The sequence below is a fragment of the Saccostrea cucullata genome, unplaced genomic scaffold, assembly GCF_032062105.1.
Source record: "Saccostrea cucullata isolate Sc308-1 unplaced genomic scaffold, CSIRO_AGI_Scuc_v1 ctg1764, whole genome shotgun sequence".
NCBI lineage: Eukaryota > Metazoa > Mollusca > Bivalvia > Ostreida > Ostreidae > Saccostrea > Saccostrea cuccullata.
In genome coordinates, this window is record NW_026937811.1 from 1 (window position 1) to 20,163 (window position 20,163).

The window sequence follows — 20,163 nt, forward strand, 5'->3', positions numbered from 1 at the left end:
GTTCTTTCGCTTCCGCACTACTTTTTACACGTTGACAGTGGTACATGTATAACAGGAACGATAACTCCAGATAGAGATTGGAATACAGATAGACAGACAGATACAAACGTACATTTGGACCAGTGTCCCTTTTTCTAAATGTTTTATTTTTCTAGATATTGCATAATTATTCACCGAGTTTACTCCTTTGTTTACTTCTCCACGTGTCCCAGTGCTAAAAATAGCGCCACACGACGTTTCATAAAAACGGGAAGTAACTCTAATACTAAGACGACGATTGACACTTGTACATTTTATCAGAAAGATAATATAGATAAAACTTTTAAAAAAAAGACCATGGGAAATTGACTATATAATTGATAAAAGGAATATGAAATTTTGTAAGATTTTTTTTCTGGCACAGAAACTTGAATCGCATGCATGACGCAGAGCTGCCAACATTCGGAAATGACAAATAGTAAGGCGGGGTCTAGGGACCACCTAGGCCCCCTGCCGCTGAAGATGTTTTGTAAATGGACATGCAATCTGAGGCATGTTTCCATTTTGTTTACTTTAAAACATTTGACATGAATGTGATCGGCCTTTAAAACTGAAACGAAGATACAAGCAAGCATTGTCAGAATTATAAATATATTATAATAGTAGAAACTATGGACTGCCGGCTATGAAAATACCGATATTTTAAACTTTGAAGGAGAAAAACTGAAATCGGAAGAATATAGAGTGAAATCGTAAGGCGTATTTTAGACGCTGATTTCGTACGCCTTACGCCAAAATCGTAAGGGTTGGCAGCTCTGAATTGACGATTATCATACTCGTAATTGTCATCTTTTATAAACCCGTTATCTATTTATCATGCAGTGATCATAGTGAAGTCCCCAGAATTATTTACATAATTTTATGTACAGGATAATCGGTCCTACATGAAAATTAACTCTCAAAATATCGACCATTAGCTGATTGACGCCGAGTATCTATTGTCACGATTCAAAGCATAGTCGCCGATAAACAACAGTGTTTATTTTAGCACGACCCACCTTTCTCTCGAGGCATGCGAGGTGCATGGCAGTCGTAGTATAAACACAATTTACTACTCAAGTCATTAAAAAGTAGGTTTCAGGACTGAAATGCAATAAAATTTACTCGTGGCGGATGCCCATTTTAACAATGGCGCCGATCGTTTAACCATGGCACAAATAATTTAACCATGGCGGACCGCCATGGTAAAACCACTTGATGAGATTATGTTATTTAAACGAAGTTGAAAATGTCAAAAATATACAGACGGACGATGGGAATCGGGTGATCAGAAAAGCTCGCTTGAGCTTTAGCTCAAATGAGCAAAAAATGAGTTCAACAAAATAAAATCTAAGGGGTTTTGTTTTTGACATTTTTTTTCAACAAACAATTGACTATATCAGAAAAAGGTGTTTAACAGTTATTTTTTACCAAAGGGTTTATTGCCAAAAAATTCAATTCTTTAGACTGCACAATCTTACCAGGTATTCTCTAAATAATACATTAGTGTGCATACATTACAAAAACACTACAATCTAATTAAATGTGAAACTTTACCTGAACACATAAGAAGGAAAGAGTCCTACACCTTCATCTGGAACTATATGAAGATCTAACTATATAGTAAACGTGTGCTTTTTTTTTATTTTTATTGATTGTTTTCGAGGTCATGCATACAGAAAACGGTTATTTACAAAGCATGAGATTTAAATTTTAGTTTGTCTAACGACACATTTAAAAGGCCATGAATTTTGGCGCAAGTTTTACCAATACATGCAACAAAGCTGGATTGTGCAGTAAATTCTTAACTCACATACATAGATTCTCTGTATTTTGATTCAGAACATTCAGACAATTCCTTAGTACTTAAGGATTTTTTTTAAAAAAATCGTTTGAATACCAGCGAAACTATTGAAAGACTTCATATTTTGATTTGGAATTTATGGCCGCAGGTTTCTTAGCATTCATTACACAGGACCAATGTTTTTGATGAAATATACAAAGCCTCCTCAAGTCCTGGGTTTGTTTCTTACTCTGACCCTTTCATAACCTATTTGAAGAGAATCAAACCCGGTACAACGATCACGAGAAATTGAAAATACGAGGCTTAAATACTTATCATCTTATAAATAAAATCGTTTCATTGGTTCTTAATTTATACCTATTATGTGCAAAATTCTGCCTCTCTGAAACCACCCTTATTGTTCTATACAAATATTTTTTGTGAGAATTTGAATATAAATTTGAAAACTACGCGGTGAAACTTATTCATGTTACTCATTAAAACATGACTCAAGTTGTTATTTTCAGATTTTCTGACAAAGTTTGTATCATCTGTCCTTAACACTTATTAAATTTAAATGCTGCCTGAACATATGATAATCAGAGTTTATATTGAAAATAAACAAAACAGCCATATTAAATATCCTAATGAATAATAAAGCAAAAAGATTTAAACTCTATATTGTCTTTAGGGATCAGTAATTTTGTGTTAGGTTTGGTATCAGGTTGTTCCTTCTTGGCTGAAAATAGTAAATAACAGCCAAGTAATTATTTAGACGAGTCTACAAAAGCTGCAACTTGCAAGAAGTTGAAAAACTAGGACAACACGTGCACTAAATCTTAAAATAAACTCTTAAGTATTGATTTTTTTTCAGTGGTAAAATTACGAACCAAAACACGTTAAGTTAAACTCAACACTATTAGAATTTACACGTGTTATTGTGTAAAATATTTAATATTTCAATTTACACATGTAAGGAAATATGTGGAGATAAAATTTTCAAAAGTGTATTTAATATAAACCAGAAGTCTCTGTCGAGACTGAAGCTCTACTGGTTTGCACTTACAGCAAAGGAAGAGAAAAGTACTTAAGCAGTTGGAAATTGAAACTTTTCAACAGCAATAAATAGAATAATGATCCTTGATTAAGTCTCTTTATGTTCTTAGTGTAGTCTACTTGCATGCCACATTTATATTATAATCAGACTAAAATTGTATTTGGAGTAGCATTTTGAAAGAATTTCACAGAAATGTCTATTTTTAGTAACCACGGCAACACCGTTCATCGAAATCAAAAACTGATACACAGAATTATGAATCTTATTGTAGTTTACTTGTGTGCCAAGTTATATTGAAATCAGACTAAAACTATAGAAGGAGTAGCATTTTGAAAGAATTTCACAGAAATTTCTATTTTTAGTAACCACGGCAACACCGTTCATCGAAATCAAAAACTGATAAACAGAATTATGTATCTTATTGTAGTCTACTTGTGTGCCAAGTTATATTGAAATCAGACTAAAACTGTAGAAGGAGTAGCATTTTGAAAGAATTTCACAGAAATTTCTATTTTTAGTAACCACGGCAACACTGTTCATTGAAATCAAAAACCGATACACAGAATTGTGTATCTTAGTGTAGTCTACTTGTGTGCCAAGTTATATTGAAATCAGACTAAAACTGTAGAAGGAGTGGCATTTTGAAAGAATTTCACAGAAATGTCTATTTTTAGTAACCACGGCAACACCGTTCATCGAAATCAAAAACTGATACATAGAATTATGTATCTTATTGTAGTCTACTTGTGTGCCAAGTTATATTGAAATCAGACTAAAACTGTAGAAGGAGTAGCATTTTGAAAGAATTTCACAGAAATTTCTATTTTTAGTAACCACGGCAACACCGTTCATCGAAATCAAAAACCGATACACAGAATTGTGTATCTTAGTGTAGTCTACTTGTGTGCCAAGTTATATTGAAATCAGACTAAAACTGTAGAAGGAGTAGCATTTTGAAAGAATTTCACAGAAATGTCTATTTTTAATAACCACGGCAACACCGTTCATCGAAATCAAAAACTGATACACGGAATTATGTATCTTAGTGTAGTCTACTTGTGTGCCAACTTATATTGAAATCAGACTAAAACTGTAGAAGGAGTAGCATTTTGAAAGAATTTCACAGAAATTTCTATTTTTAGTAACCACGGCAACACCGTTCATCGAAATCAAAAACCGATAAACAGAATTGTGTATCTTAGTGCAGTCTACTTGTGTGCCAAGTTATATTGAAATCAGACTAAAACTGTAGGAGGAGTAGCATTCTGAAAGAATTTCACAGAAATGTCTATTTTTAGTAACCACGGCAACACCGTTCATCAAAATCAAAAACCGATACACAGAATTATGTATCTTAGTGTAGTCTACTTGTGTGCCAAGTTATATTGAAATCAGACCAAAACTGTAGGAGGAGTAGCATTTTGAAAAATTGTTTACAGACAGACAGACGGACAGACAGACAGACAGACAGACGGACGGACGACGGACGCATTACTATCGCATAAGCTCTTCTGGTCTCTGACCAGTAGAGCTAAAAATAGGAGCTCAGCAAACACTTAAAAAGTATTCGAAATAATTAAATCTTTTTTATACTTAAATCGTTTTCAGAACCTAGGAATGAACCCGGGGTTCGCCCTGGTTTTTGACTGTATCCACGGTATCTAACCCACATACTAAAAAAAATACGGAAGTTCTTGCGTATCGAAGCATGTAAACAAGCCTAGAAGAGAACAACCACCCGTTAAAATGCAAGTTGAGCATCATTATTGACAAACAAACATGCTGAATTAATGTCATTATCATTCGACATATCCCGCTGAATAAGTGTCAATTGTTTGTATTAAAATTGAATGAATATGTAGGTAGAAATTTAAAAAACGCAATCGTTTTCTCTCATATTTTCACATGCATATATCGTTTGTACGTTGTTTCTAGTCTACATGAGATATCATTATTTCCTAAAATGGCAAATATTGAACAAATTGATACAAAACAGTGACAAGTATGCTTCGGAGTTTTATATTTAATTGTTAAGGTTTGAAAATACACAATTTAAAACACCCTTGTCATTGTAATTACTGTTTGCGTCGTTTCAAACGAGATTGTTCGAACTGTATTGTTCGTTCCTTAAAAAACGCAAGTTGTACTGGCATGTAATTGAACAAAGAAATCTACAAGTCTTGACGGTTCTCTGAGTACCACAGTTCATACATACATTTAAACTCACTGTCAAGGAGTTTCATTCTTTCATTTAAACCACATTTTGGAGTCTAAAATTTGAGATTTAACAGCATTATTAATAGTTGTCAATAAAATATAAAACAAAAACAAAATACACACACAAATAAATAAAAATAATAAAAACGAAAAATTAAAAGCTAGAGAAAAGAAAAGAAAACCAGAAGTCTCTGTCGAGACTGAAGCTCTACTGGTTTGTACTTATAGCAAAGGGAGAGAAAAGTACTTAAGCAGTTGGAAATTGAAACTTTTCAACAGCAATAAATAGAATAATGATCCTTGATTAAGTCTCTTTATGTTCTTAGTGCAGTCTACTTGCATGCCACATTTATATTATAATCAGACTAAAATTGTATTTGGAGTAGCGTTTTGAAAGAATTTCACAGAAATTTCTATTTTTAGTAACCACGGCAACACCGTTCATCGAAATCAAAAACCGATACACAGAATTATGTATCTTATTGTAGTCTACTTGTGTGCCAAGTTATACTGAAATCAGAATAAAACTGTAGAAGGAGTAGCATTTTGAAAGAATTTCACAGAAATATCTATTTTTAGTAACCACAGCAACACCGTTCATCAAAATCAAAAACTGATACACAGAATTGTGTATCTTAGTGTAGTCTACTTGTGTGCCAAGTTATATTGAAATCAGACTAAAACTATAGGAGGAGTAGCATTTTGAAAGAATTTCACAGAAATTTCTATTTTTAGTAACCATGGCAACACCGTTCATCGAAATCAAAAACTGATACACAGAATTATGTATCTTATTGTAGTCTACTTGTTAGCCAAGTTATATTGAAATCAGACTAAAACTGTAGAAGGAGTAGCATTTTGAAAGAATTTCACAGAAATTTCTATTTCTAGTAACCACGGCAACACCGTTCATCGAAATCAAAAACCGATATACAGAATTGTGTATCTTAGCGTAGTCTACTTGTGTGCCAAGTTATATTGAAATTAGACTAAAACTGTAGGAGGAGTAGCATTTTGAAAGAATTTCACAGAAATTTCTATTTTTAGTAACCACAGCAACACCGTTCATCGAAATCAAAAACCGATATACAGAATTATGTATCTTAGTGTAGTCTACTTGTGTGCCAAGTTATATTGAAATCAGACTAAAACTGTAGAAGGAGTAGCATTTTGAAAGAATTTCACTGAAATTTCTATTTTTAGTAACCACGGCAACACCGTTCATCGAAATCAAAAACCGATATACAGAATTGTGTATCTTAGTGTAGTCTACTTGTGTGCCAAGTTATATTGAAATCAGACTAAAACTGTAGGAGGAGTAGCATTTTGAAAGAATTTCACAGAAATTTCTATTTTTAGTAACCACGGCAACACCGTTCATCGAAATCAAAAACCGATATATAGAATTATGTATCTTAGTGTAGTCTACTTGTGTGCCAAGTTATATTGAAATCAGACCAAAACTGTAGGAGGAGTAGCATTTTGAAAAATTGTTTACAGACAGACAGACGGACGGACGGACAGACAGACAGACGGACGGACGACGGACGCATTACTATCGCATAAGCTCTTCTGGTCTCTGACCAGTAGAGCTAAAAACTAGAGGTACGTGAGCAATGAGCTTAGTAAATTATACCCCCCTCCCATATGAATATAATGACAATGTACTCTACATATTTTGCTATGGGTAACTCAAAATAGGTGTCGGGTCTAAAAAAGTAAAATAAGAGATGCACAATGGCAATGTGTAATTAAGATTCTTTGAAATTCCAATCAAATTTCATTCAGTGGTATGAGTGGGGTTGCGGATAAGAGATGGGTACCTCAAAGCGTAGGAGACGGACGAAGGCACAGAATGACGGAAGGAGGGAATCCCGATTACTATATACCCTCCCGCTTTTCAAGCGGGGGTATAAAACAACAAATAAGACTAATACATGTATTGACAAACGGGAACAAAAACAGAAAAGGCCAAATGGGAAACTCAGGAAACCTACATTTATATTTAAAATGTTGCGTTAACAATGTTTTTATCAAACAATTGCGCGAAAATGATTAATTTCCTTTTTAAAATTTCTTAAGGAAGAATGTCTGTACATGTATATGCAGGCAGTAGCAACGTTTTTGAAAGTGGGGGGGGGGGGGCAACCAAAGAATTTTTTTTTACTCACCTGAAAAAGTTTACAACCAAAAAAAAAAAAAAAAAAAAACGAAAATTAAAAGTTTGACCAAACTCGAAAACGCCAACTTTTTCAAAGCCAACTTACTATCACTTCCAATTTTTTCCCTACAATCTTTGAGATCACTGTACTATAGTAAAAAGTGGGGAGGGGGGGCAAACCGTCCTTTCAATGAACATTTCTTATAATAAAGCTAATGTTGGGGTAATAAGTTGGGGGGGGGGGGGGCAGCCCCCCCCCCCCCCGGATGCTACGTCCCTGATATGAGAGACAGTTGAGGAGACATCAAAAGTAGAATGATGCAAAATTGTTTTTTGTGCTTATACGGCACCAAGGAGGCTCGTAGGAAGCGCAATCTATATTCAGGGGGGCAATATCAACTCTAAAAATTTCCTTGACGAGCATAAAAAAACATCATCATACGGTTTTTATACTGAGGGAGCACAAGCATATAGTAGCATTATAGTGTATGTAGCTTTCCATTTATCGCAAAATTATTTTGCGCACACCCCACTTTTTCGGTTTCTACAGCCATGCTTAAAGAAGACATGGCCTCAAAAGGCATATTAAACACACCATGAATGATGTAAAATCATGCACAAACTACTATTACAGTTTATTTTTTATAGTAAAGTGCTAAATATAAATATATATGGCTTTATGCAGTCAATGTTGTATAATTTACATTTACTGGCAACAAGGATTAACGCTGATTGAACTTGGTCCATTGATTAGGTCATAAAATTGATTGATTGAATGATTGTATATTGTTTAACGTCCCTCTCGCGTATTTTTCACTCATATAGAGAGGCCACCACTTGCCGGTGGAAAGCTGCAAATTTTGTCCTGTATTCGGCACTCAAGGCCATTGAGCAGGAACGGATCTTTTTTGAGCCAGCACCTACTGCGACACGGGACCTTGGTTTATACGGTCTCATCCAGGTCTCGACGTCCCAAAGTGGGATTGACTTCTTACTTCGCGACTCTGGAGGAGACGCTCTAACCACTGCGACACAATATTGAAGATTTTATTATGCAATCAGTTTTGGAACTGATGCCTTATTTGTAGGACAGGGACCAGTTGTACAAAAGAGCGTACGACTAAGACCAAAAAATTCAAATGATTTTAGAATATCGCCCAATTTATAAGACTCTTTAAAATTGATAATTCTTGTAAAACTGCACCCGTAGCCTAAGGAAGACTCGTATTTATTTTTTATTCTAAAATTTCATTGCAAAAGCTCAAAGGCCTCTCGAGATATCGTGAGGAAACGGATGAAAGTGCTAAAACAAACAGAAAGACGGACGGACGTTCAGACAGTTCCAAGATATATTTGCCCCATTTTTAGTGAAAGCGGGAAATAAAAATTGATATTGGAATCCAATGCATTATAGACGTTATTTGTTTATTTAAGTCAATAATGTGTTCAAATTATGACATAATATTATAAGTAAATACATGTTATAATGTTATTACCAAGTCTGACATATAGGAAGGTTCAGCTGAAATATTGTTTGAACATAGAAAAACAGTACTTTTTTTAAATTATGAATCTGTTGACAGTTGAAAGAATAGGCAGGATTGATAAACGCATAACAACAATACTGTATACAGTAAAAGAATGGTATTCTTAAATACCTATTACAGTAATAATTAATTGGAAACTAATATATGAATTTACGTTTTTACCAAAGTTCTTGTAACGATTAATGCTTTCTTAGCGACAAGAATTTATCAGTCTTTTATAGGAAAAAAATTTAAAAACGATTTTACTTTAGTCTCTGTAAAAAGGAAGTTAAATTAGGTAAATAATTTTTATTCACTTTTCTTTAAGTTTCAGGAGCTTCTATATCGAGATGGTCTTATCGCAAAACGTCAAAAATTTTATCATTTCCACAAGAGAAACAGCCTAAACACAGGCGACAATGATATTTCGATTTGGAGTCATGTAAATGAGAAAGAAAGAAAATACAGAATAAATTTATACTAGAACTTTTCAAATAAGAACGCACATAATTCACCAACGACTCGTACAATGAAAATACTGTCCTGCACAACGACACATACAGTAAATATTGAACGACGGATACAGTCGCATTTTGATTAAATCAGTAAAATTAAAGATAATCTACTCGTTATTAGGAATAAATTACGTTTGAATACCCCAATACTTTTCTTTCTCATTATTTGATACAATTATTACCAATATAGGATGAATGTCAACGCCATAATATTTTTTTTCAAGCCTTTATCCAGCTATACTGCACTGCGTTTTGCATTGTGTTTAAAAACAAAGCTGCATGTTTGCAAAATTGTGTTCCCTGGGGAACCTTTCATGAAATATGTGTTTTCATACACAACACATTTAAATATTTAACATGTCTTCGATTAATTTCCGGTTTATTTTCATAACACGATGACTGCATCATGTTGTCAATGAGGAAACGCAAGAACTTCCGGTTTTTTTAGTATGTGGGTTAGATACTGTGATGTCTGGTCGGTAGTGTATCTCTGTGTAGCTACATTTATATTATGGACATCAAAGTTAATTCAGAAATGCCTTGTCCAAATGGTTAAGACTAAGTCTTGCATTGCTCACGTAGGTCTCACGTAGATCCAGGGACTCTCAATCACCACATGACCCCGCTGAACTCCCATGATCCGGCGTTCCGTCCTACGCTTGTTCCTTTGGCGTTGAATTGATCTGATTTCGATGAAAGATGTGACAATGTTACTGAAACTGAAAACTAAAATATTTTCAAATGCTTCTCCTCCTACAGTTTTATGAGATTTCAAAATAATTTGGCACACAAGTAGACTTCACTACGATACACATTTATATAAATCGGTTTTTGATTTCGATGAACTGAGTTGCCATGGTTGCTAAAAAGAGAAATTTCTTTTAAAAAATTTCAAAGATCCACACCTACTACAGTTTTTGTCTGATTTCAGTATAACATAACACACATGTAGACTATAGTGTTCTTTAGGCCATAGGGAGTTGTCATTTAAAATTTAATTTCAAAAGTTCAAAGGCTTCTCGAGATATCGCTTGGAAATAAGGCCTTCGTAAAAGTTCACTGCAAAAGCTCAAAGGCTACTCGAAATATTTCGTGGAACGAAAGCGTTTCAGACAGACAGAACAACAGACAGTCAGACAGACCGAAATTAATAACCCCCACTTTCATTTGGAGACAATATTCCAGTTATTGCTATGCCAAAGTTTTGAGTTAGATTGCTACCTTTTTTTGTTATTAGTTTTTTAATTATTTACATGATTTGTTATACAATCAATACGATGGGTTATCAAAAAGTTCTTGGATTGGCGCTGTAAAATTTATACTGTTCAAAGTACTTCAATGAAATTTGGAGTGTAACTAAACATACATTTTTCCTATATACTATGAAGATTTTATATTTTATGTTTTAACGTATGCGATGGTTTGTCTAGTCGGCACAACCTCCAAATTTGACAATTAATGAACAACCAATAAATTGAAAAATAATGTTAATTTTTTATCCAACTTTACCGTTATCTTTACAATATGACGTCATACAACTGTGAAAGGGCGATTTATTTCTTACATTCATTATTATATTTCAGGATTCAAGAAATTCAGTTGAATTATCCACGTCATATTTCTCTTTAACATTAAGATAAAGTCTTTGTGATTATTTTATGACTTTGTAAATAATGAAGAAATATTTTCATATATCAGTGTATTTTATATTTTCGAGAGGAATACAGTATGTATATTTGTATACAGATCACTGCATGAGTAAGAGTTCACTCATTTGTGCATTTGAGTGTTTTTGGGTTGATATCACGTATATGTATGATGTATATATATGCATGTATTGAATGTTGTCCATGTAATTTTATTATTCTGGAAGAGTTCAATATAATTTGATCATATTGTTTCAAGTATAAATTCCAGTTTATATACTTTGTATATATTATTGATTTAGAGAGATAACTCTTAATGTTTTATAAATGAGCACAATTAAAGGGAAATCACTCTTTATTTTGACCGCGCTATCTGGCAAGATACATGTATGTTTTGTTGTAAAATATTTATAATTTATATTATACATATTTCAGAGCTGTGATAATACTGATTTAATACACTTTACCACAACGACAAACATTATTCATAAACAAAACCAATTTTACAACCATGCCGGTATATCTTTAAATTTTACGTCACTTTATGCACTCTGTGGAATTTTATTGCAAAGTTTGTATAAAATTTTATGAGTGAAAAATGACTTTTGCGTTCAACTTGGTAAAACTCTAATAGAGACCATGAAAATGTTTAATCAGGCAGTGGAAAGTAAAAAAAAGTATCAAGACCACTTGTCTTTAAGTGGAACAGTGTATACACGACTCCGAAACAGAAGAGACAAATATTTGAAAATGTCCCGGATGTGTGCAAGATGGGTCCCAAAACTATTAATAGATTTTGAGAAAGTCAGAGGAAGAGTTGTAGAATATAAAAATTCCTGCGCCGATTTCGCATTGATCAACAAAACTTCTTTGACCGAATCATAACAGTAGACGACACGTGGATATCCAATTTTGTCCCAGAAAGTAAACAAATGTCAGTGCAGTGGATTTCGTCTAATTCACCCTACAGGAACATCAGTAAATGTAAAATATTACCAAAACAATATCAAAAGTCAGATATAATTGTTATTGCATAAAAAGTAAAGAAATACTCTAGGCCTAACTTTCATTAAATCAACACATAAGAGCCAAATAAAAGTAATATAAAAGTAATATAATAAATTGAAATATTGATTATGCAATTATAAAAGAGAACAAATATTTTATCATTAACAGTTTTTTTTTTGGTAATTATCAACGCGCAACTACACTGCTGATTTTCATTTCTTGGATTAATCAAAGGATTAAGTTAATGCCCTCAGGAAAAAAAGAGTGATTTTTAAATAAATCGGGAAAACTTTCTTCTACATCATAAAACACACCAGAAGAGACTGAACTCACAATCAACTTAAAGCTAGGAGCCGTAACACTGTCTCAACCACCGTACTCAACGGATTTGGCACCTTGCGACTTTGCGCTCTTTCCAAGACTGAAAAGCGTTCTAAGAGGGAGAAAATTTCATGACATCACAGAGCTGAAGTCAGCAGTAAATCAGACACTTGGATCCTGTCAACAGGGCTGGTATCAGTTCATATTTCAATCCTGTGTACATCGTCATGAAAAGTGTATTGTTGCAAGTGGAAAGAGAGTACTTTGAAAAGTTATGACGTGATGACGTTGCACGATGTCAGAATACTGGACCGGCAACACCGACGGGTTACCATACCTTGTATAATTAATTCTACGATAAAATTGTTGTGTTGCAAAGTAAAAATTTCCGAATAACTTTTGTATATTCAAGTAGACAGTATTTATGAATAACCAAACTTATAACTTATAATTTATTTTATAGCACCAGTCCAAGAACCTTTTGATAACTCCTCGTAGATGTTTAACATACATTAGATTTTTCTAAGTTCAAGATTTATTATTCTGACAAAACCTGCCCTGTCGTGCCAAAAATAGAACCATGTAGACCTAAATATTTTAATGACTAGTAATATGTACATAAAATTTTATGTCGGTACTTGAGCAACTTCTGCAAAGAAAATTACTTATGTTGTTGGTTGATCGACCATATATACAAGTAAGTATATGCCCTCGTTTCATAAGTGCTGATAAATCTGCAAGATATACCATTTAAACATAACATATAATGAACATTGAACTTAATTCTATATTGTTTAACGTCCCTCTGGAGATTTTTTTCACTCATATGGAGACGTCATCACTTTTCGTTGGAGAGGATGTGACCAACATCTTCCTAAAGATTCTGTGTGTCATGACGTAGAAAACAAACATAGCTACATGTCAAAACAGGGTTTTTATAATGAAAAACCCGCAGACAGTGGTGTTACTGTATTATTCACACATTTCGTCAACATTTACATATCGATGTAGAGCTTCATATGTATTTGGTGATTCTAAAGTTCCCAGTTCTGTGTAGGCAAAATCAACGTGAGGAATCTCAGGATTGACATTTGGCTGAAGAACGTCGTTTGTGTTTGGTTTGTCAAGAGTACCCAGTTCTGAGTAAGTCGAATCAATCCTATGACAGAAAGGAAAGTTTCAGAAAATATAAACAGTTTTTGAGCATTTAACTTTGCTGTTAAAATGTCCTTTTGTTATAAATCGTTACGATTTATTATTTAATCATTTAAGACGAATAAGAATGAAATAAGGTATTTTTAATTCTTTAAGAAGGAAGATTTATGTAAAATGGAATGTATAGTATTATCTACAAATTCCAATATGCACAAGATGATAATATCATCATTGTACAAGAGGATAATATAATTTTCCTGATCGCAAATAGTTCTTCAGTATAGAAAATATTTAAAACATTTTTTTATTTCCTTATTGAATTTGTAGATCAAATCATTGCATCAAAAATTGACATCAAAATTATAGTTCATTTTCCTTTAAAGATTGCCCCAAGTTAAGGATAGATGATACAAACAAACTTTTGTCAAAAAAAATGAAAAGAAAAAAAAAACAATAATAAAATAACATATTTTTATGATGACATTGAGTAGGTTTCACCGCATGTTTTTTTTTTTTTTTTTTTTATTAAAATTTTCACTAAAATGGGATTTGATTAATGTTTTAAGCCGAATTGACAATATTTCCGCCATATATAAAATGGGATTTGAAGTGAAGAGATTTGTATAGCTTAAAAGGATTGTTTCAGAGAGGAGGAATTTTGAACATCATAGAAGTTTAGTACAATTACTAAATATTTTATAAATTTATTATTTGCATCATTTTCAATGAAATTTTGCTTGTATCATCTGTCCTTAAATAATACATTTCCTTCAAAATCAATAAACTTGTACATACGTTTCTCCAGTGGATGTGCCTGAAACGTAGTTTGTAATGGTGAAAATTAAAACCCTATCTCGTATGAGTTGTGAGGAAAGAGTTTCATTTTTGAAAAGCAGGACAAACGTTAAGGTCAAGGTCATGTTGCCGACAAAATTAGAAAGGTTTAGTGACAGATATTTTACATTCGAAAGCACCCTAATTCAACCTCATCTAAAAGTTATGAACTAGGTCAGGTTTTTTTTTTTTAGTGAAAAAATTCAAACTTCGCGTTAAAAGTCACTGGGTCAAAAATCATTGTGCTTTAAGAAAGGTCTCGACACAATATATTTAATAAGAAAGCCCTCTCACTTCTCATTTAAAAGTTAAAAATTGAATATAGTTATTTAGAACTTTTGAAAATTACGTCAAACCTCAAGGTCAAATCCTTTTTCTATTCCTTAGGTTGAGAGAAGGACAGATGAAGGGATTTAATGTTTTCTCGCTTTCCCAAAAGCGAGGGACAATAATAAACTATTTACAATATTATTATCAATGCTTTCTTAGAAAAAACACCTACCTGAAACATTGAGATTCATGCTTTTTCTGTAAATAAATCATAAAATATTGTATATCAATTTCATTATAATATTTACGAAAACAAAAATTATAGCAAGAATTTCACGAGTAGTTCATCTAAGGAATACATGTAAACGTACCCTTCTTTTACACTATGCTCAGAATCTGCAATAGAAAAAATCGTATAGTACTTAAATCAATTAATAAATATGCTTCTATTATATATAACTCATTCGTAGACTGAGCTTTAAAGACATTTCATTTATGGGGTTAAAAAACATTGACAGTTCAGCTTCATTATTCTGGTCGCGTGTATTACCTAAAATTACTGTCCTGGATACTATAATTAACTTACATTTGCGAAAAATTATTTTCCCGTATTTTAATTTTCGCGAAACAAGAAATCGGCGAGTCAATGCCCACTAGTACTACCCAGCTCTGATGTGAATATACATTATCGTATTAATATACAGATCAGTTATTTAGCGATCCACAGATAAATAGGAAGTTGACATAAAATTCATAAGATTATAAAAATAAATCCCACCATATGGCAACACGTGTATGCTAAAATTTCAAGTATTTGTAATATATGAGTATTTGCAAAAAAAAACTGCGACAAAAATATTGTTATGTATGGTACGGACAGACGCACAACCATGTTTTAAACTGTCATTTTCAATGAAAAATTAAGAAAACAAGTATTGAAAATGGGAGGTTTTTTTCCATATCAGACGAAGAAAATGTATCCAGATTGCCTACAGTTTTTCAGAAAACGGTAATTTGTATGTTCCTAGTCTCTACCTTAAAATAATGTCAAATTTAAGATAGGTATCGGGACTACTTTTCATGTGATTTCAAATTGAATTCCATGAAAATACTTTATTTTGTACATAATTCTATTAGAGCCGTAAAGTACGGGAAAAAGAAAGTTGAAGTGATTATGACGTCATAATGGATTTAGCAATGAAAAGTTATTCTGAAGTCATTTACTAGATCTTTACCTTAAGGTAAAAGATTCAATGTTTATCTTTTAAAGATGACGTACCTCGGCAGGACTTGCGTATTATGAGGAACAATACAAGACTTCCCAGGAGGAGAAGAAGAGCAGAAACTACAACACTAATTATTATGATTGCTATATCACTTGCTGATAGCTGTGTGTATGGTTCCATTTTTTCTGGAAAAAAAAATTAAAGTTTATCATTGACTTTTCAATGAACATGCAGTCACAATTTAATCTAATCAATGGCTATCACAATTTAAGTGACCTCAGCTATCTTTCAGATATATCATTTTCACTTTGAAGTTTGATTATTAATACAATTAAGAGTTCGAATTCCATTTTTCACTGTGTAGTAATAACATGTACACTTATAATAGCTGGAATCGTTTTCTCTCTTATATTTTTATACATTGATACATGACATGCATCCCTTTCAGCTGTCACTGTATGGAATCATTAAAGAACCTTTACATTACATAGTTATTAACTGGGTCTCTACAGTCTAGACGCAGCACTGCTGTTCTGTCTGACCAATCATTCAATCAAATGAATATTTTAATCGTGTTTTTCTTTATTTGAAAATTGAACATTTACCTTTGGCTCAAAAACAGATATTTCATATAAACTTTACTTAACTGCCTTTAAAAATAAAATGCATTATTCTTTTTTTTTTTAGGTTTGAGAATATCAAACTGTACTCATAATGTAAGCTTACCTTACTTTGTAGAAGGCATTACACATAAAGGCATTCTGTACTAGCAAACCCGGATGTAAATAAATGTTAAATATCAAGTCAGGCATGTGTTCTAGAGTTTCCTCTTTATTTAAAAGTCTTTGTGTATTTTTTTTTCCAAAAACGCCTGGTTTTAAATGCAAACCAAGCCTTTCAACACGTGTATTTAAAATCTATTTTAAACATATCTCCTTCATCATGTCTGTAATATGAATATGAATTATTAATAAGGGGGAATAATGATTGTTCAATGTATCCTACCTTTACAGAATTACATAACAAGCAGAACATACCAGATTTAGGTTGGAGGACGTCAAATTTACAAAATATTTCTTTATACCATGGTTTGGGTTTCACGACCCTGGGTATGACCTCACGAGACGAAGTAATAACATAAATTCTGAACCAGTTGAAAAGTGGATTTAATCAATGTAGTTTCACTCTTATTTTTTGAAATTAATACCTATGTTTAGGCCTTCTTGGATTTGTTTTGACAGTAAACAAATTCAGATAAATTTTTATTGTGATATAATTTCTTTATTGAGTTGTGAAATTTTGTCAATTTGAATTGAGACTGTTTTGCTAATTTTTTGCATTGCATGGATTATTGAAAAGATATTGCAAGCCATGGTATAACTGCAATAATTTGATTATACCATAGTGTATGGAGATTTATACACGAATGCCAATGGAAGTTATATCATAGGTTAATAGTTGAAGAACGAAAAACAAATTGTAGACCGTGGATACAGAAATGTTCATTATGCTTGAGAATTGCTCACTCGAGCTCGTTTGAGACACTACTACTTATCAGTGGATATATGTAGAAAAGAATTACCAAGGAACGATTGAGGAATATGATAAAAGAAATCAATAGATCTATGTCTAGATTGGTATTTTAACCTTTTGAGTTGTACATGATTAGCGTCTGAAACGGGTACTCGGTTAAAATATACTTTGCATGCTAAATACGTAGAAGAGATAAGTAAAATTAATGCTGAAGCTAAAGACAAAGCTGCAAAGATATGCTGCCGTCCTTATCAAGACCATTCTGCGTCATTGTGCCCCATCCACGCATAATGTTAACTGTCACTGTCTCCGAATTCAAAAACCGACACACTTCAAGGGCTCAACAGTACCTACGTCTACGACGATTATTTTTCTACCACGCCGCGCCATGCCCAAGCCGATGGCCTGCATGAGAGGACCAGTGTTTGTGAAAAATAGTTCAAGACAATGACTATGACTAGTTAAAAATACATCGATAATAAGTTTTAAGTCATTAAAATGACGACGCCGTCTTATACAAGTTACGGACAGATACGGACGTAAACCAAAAATAATGCAGAGAAAGACGAAAATCCAATTAATTTTCTCAACGTTTTCTCTCGCTTCAGATTTACCTGCCATGTTTACATTCGGAACTCTCTAGATTGTTGATAGTAAATGCACTGAGTAAGAGTTATAAACTGTGTTTCTTTGCTACATTACGAATACACGGAAGGAATTCTATCGTTAGACCGGGTCCGTAGTACAACATCATTTTAACGATAGAACGTTCTATCTACATTACGTCATAATGGGAGTCGTGCAAAAAGATGACAAAAACATTCTCCAGTGGTATAGCTGCCGAGTCACAGAGTAGTTAAATGGCAAAGGCATCTTTTTCGTATTTCTATATAACTTTGCTCGTGCACAGCTGCTGCTGTCAACAACGTGATGTTTTAAGGGGATACCCTGCATACTAATCAATAAATTTCATTCTTGCAGAAAATTGCCACACAATCCATAAATGTACAACCAATAATCCTCATCGGTAATATTACTATACCATTCAAGGTTGAAAAGTTAACGTCAACTTTCTTCCTTCTACTGATGTTTTAATCAAAATTCTCTCGAAATCTGCGGCAGCTTTACAAAACAGATAGGTTCCTGACAGATTTTAAGACTACACAACAGCCATTGTATATTATGACGGCCATTTTCATCTATTTGACTTACACGCAATGGATGCTTCAGTGGCAATTTACTTCCAAAATTCTGTTTAGAAAATTTGACAGCTGTTTGTCTGGACATAAAACGATGTCTGACCATTGTAGATCATCTGCAAGGGACAACTTCACCTCTTAATTGTCATCGCTATTGCTCACTACTGAAGAACAAAAAGCCAAAGATCCCAGCTCCCAAAACACTTCTGGAAACAAAAAAAATGTTTTAAATACATGAAGGTTTAGGGTCTACTTACTGGCTAGCAAACCAGTAAAGCGTTTTATGAGCCCGAATCGAATGATCCGAGGGCAGGGGTATATTGTTTCTGTACTGTCTGTCTGTTAACCTTCGCCATAACTTTTGATCCATGAATGAAAGAGACTTCATATATGAATACTCCACTAATTAAGTTCTTTCAAATTTCACCAAGGTTAATGACCTTGTGACCTTGACTGTTACTCACACGCTAATTATAGCATTTTTTTGTCGGCAAACTTTTACCTTCGCCATAACTTTTAGTGCATACTGCACTTTTTAAGCCCTTTCACATGACACCAAGGTCAATGATCATGTGACCTTGACTGTGTCCTATATGCTAAAAATAGTTTTTTAAGCCTTCAGAATAATTTTTGAACCGTGAGAGATATATACTCAGTACTTCATATTTGGTGTGCATACTACACTTATCAAGTTCTTCAGAATGACATCAAGATCAATGACCTTGTGACCTTTACCTGTATGCTAGAAATAAGTTTTTCATTTTTGTTGCTGCCAGGTGCATAATGTTACACAAACACATCTTATTTTTGACAACTTAATCCATTGAGCTTTTACAGTACCCGCAGCGTTATTCTTGACAATTCTATCGTGTCCTATCATGCGTGTATCCCATCAGGTTTTCCGTTTATCCTATCGTGTTCTGCATTTATCAGGTTTTGCGTTTATCGGGTTTTCCGGTTATCAGGTTTTGCGTTTATCGGGCATTGTTTTCTTCGTTTTTCAGATTTTCTTTTCGTTTTGTTAAAAAAATCAAATTGCGGAATCAGAACAATGGCACAGAGATCGAAAGAAGGTAGAATATCAACTGGAGTAAAACTACAGATCATTCGATTCTCTGCAATTGATGTGTCTATCCAGAACATTAGAGAAAGACTACGTGTTCACCACAACTGCATTATTCCATGTAGTCGTCAGATATATATGGTTTCTTAGAACGCTCACGCTGGAAATGTGGCCGAGGAAAACAATTACTGTCAGTGCTCATTCCGTGAAATTGAAACCTCTGGACAACTGAATTTCTAAGAACAATGAAATTACAATCCAAACTCTGAAAAGAAAACTGTTTGAAGTATTTGGCGTGAAAGTGTCTTGCAGCCTTATAAGAAAAAGACAACAGGAGCTCAGATGGAAGACAGTAGTGTCCAAGACGTGTCAGATGATCAGCAATAAGAACATGATGGTAGGATTTGTATTTATAAACGCTTTCCTGTAATTATTTATAATGTGATTTTGGCAACGTGACTTTTTTGAACATTTTTAATCAATCATCTTTAGCATGAAATTGTTATCTACTAAGGAAGTGTAAATATAGATCTTAACAGACTTGTTACTATTAAATAAATGCACATACTTTTATAATATAAAAATTGAAAGTTGATTAGAATATTATGATCCATGTGTACATTCGTTTCTT